Here is a 2,139-nt window from a genome sequence, read left to right on the forward strand (position 1 = left end):
TTAGAGTTAGGTGTAGGTTAGTTTTATGGTTATTGTTTGGGTTAGGGTTGGGGTTAGGGCTAGGGTTTTCTTTAGGGTTAGGGTTAGTTTTAGAGTAATGTATTGGATTAGATGTAAGATTAGGTTTAGGATTAAGTTTAGGTTATGGTTAAATTTAGGTTTAGGGATAGGTTTAGTTTTGATTCATGGTAAGGTTTAGGGTTAAGTTTATGGCAAGGGTTAAGTTTAGGGTTAAGTCAAAGTTTAGGTTTATGATTAGTGTTAGGGATAGGGTTAGGTTTATGGCTAGGGTTATTATTAGAGTTAGGGTTAGGGTTAGGGTAATGTTAGGTTTAGAACTATTGTTAGTACTAGGGTTAAGTTTAGGATTAGGGCTAAGTTAGTTTTATGCTTATGAATATGGCTAGGGTTAGGGTTAGGCTAAGGGTTAGGCTTTGAGCTAAGGTTATGCCTAAGGCGAGGGTTAGTTTTAGGGCTACCTTTAGGATTATGGTTATGCATAGAGTAGGATTAGGCCTCAGAATAGGGCTAGATTTTGTGTTAGGTTTAGGCCAAGTCTTAAGGCTATGTGTAATGTAAGATCTAGGGTTCTGATTAGACCTAGTTTTAGGGTTAGGGTTATGGCTATGTCTACAGTTAGGTTTAGGTTTTGGGTTTGGTTCAGGTTTAGAGCTAGGTTTAGTGTTAATGTTAGGGTCAGTGTTCAGGTTAGAGTTAGGTTTAGGGCAAAGGCCAGAATTAGGTCTAGGGATATGGTTAGTGTTTGCTTTAAGTAAAGGATTATGTAATGGCTAGGGCTCAGGGTTATTTAGGTCTAGGTCTAGAGTTATGGCTATATTTAGGATTAGTCTTAGTTCTTGTGCTATTGTTAGGCTTAGGTTTATGTATAAGTTTACTGGTAGGGCTTCTTTTCGCATCTGGTTTAGGATTATGGTCAGATTTATACTGAGGTTTTATGTTAGGGTAATGATTTGAGTTAGGTTCAGAGCTAGAATGATGGCTAGGGTTAGGACTAGTAATAGTTTTAGGGTTTGGATTAGGTTATGGATTAGGATTAGGACTAAGTTTAGCATTATGGATAGGGTTTGGCTTAGAGTAAGTGATAGAATTAAAGCTAGGGTTAGGTCTAGGTTTAGATTTAGGTTTAGGGCTAGTGCTAGGTTTAGGTTTAGGTTTACATCTAGGCTTAGGACTCAGATTAGGGCTAGTTCTTCTGTTAGGTTTAGGGCTAGGGTTAGGGCTATAGCTAATATCAGAACTAAGGTTATGATTAGAGTTACTATTTTGTCTAGATCTAGTGTTAGCACTATCTTCCGGGTGAGTGTGATATTTAGAATTAAGGTTAGTGTTAGAATATAAGTCAGGGTCAGGGTTAATTTTATGACTAGGACATGAATTAGAGCTAGGAGGTTATGGCTAGGTTGAGGGTTGTGGTTTGGTTTTGGTTAACATTTAGGGTTAAGAAAATGGCTCCATTTTGTTTAAGGGATAAGGCTAGGGTTAAGGCTAGGTTTAGGATTAGTGATAGTGTTAGGACTAGTTATAAGTTGAGTATTAGGTTTAGGTTTAGGGTCCAATGTAAAGTTATGGTTAGATCTAGGGTAGGGTCTAAGGCTAGGATTAGGGCTAAGGTTAGGGCTTATGTAAAGTTTATTGTAATGGATAGGGTTACAACTAGAAATAGGGCTAGGGGGAGAGTTAGAGTTAGTCTTAGGCCAAGGTTGGGGGTAGAGTTAGAGTTAGGGATAATTTAGGGCTAGGATTAATGCTAGGGTTAGTGTTATGGTTAGGCCTGTGGTTAGGGTTAGAGATAAGTTTAGTGCTAGGGTTAAGGTTAGTTATAAGGTTAGGGGAAAGGATGGGGTTATACCTAAGTTCAGGTCTATGGAAAGGGTTAAAATTAGAGATAGGGATAGAGTTGGGGTTTGGGTTAAGATTATGGCTGGGGAAAGGCCTAAGATGATGACTAGTGTTTGTTTTAGTTTTAAGGCTAGGATTAGGGCTGGGGATAATGTCAGGTCTGGGTTCATGGTTATGGTTAGTTTTAGAGTTAGGTTATGGCTAGGTCTAGTGTAATAATTAGGTTGGGTTAAGGGTCAGGTTTAAAGCTAGGTGTATTATTAGGGTCAGTGTTCAAGT

Source organism: Marmota monax, unplaced genomic scaffold, assembly GCF_021218885.2.
Source record: "Marmota monax isolate L192 unplaced genomic scaffold, Marmota_monax_Labrador192_F-V1.1 WCK01_AAM20220418_F8-fsc00248, whole genome shotgun sequence".
Taxonomy (NCBI): domain Eukaryota; kingdom Metazoa; phylum Chordata; class Mammalia; order Rodentia; family Sciuridae; genus Marmota; species Marmota monax.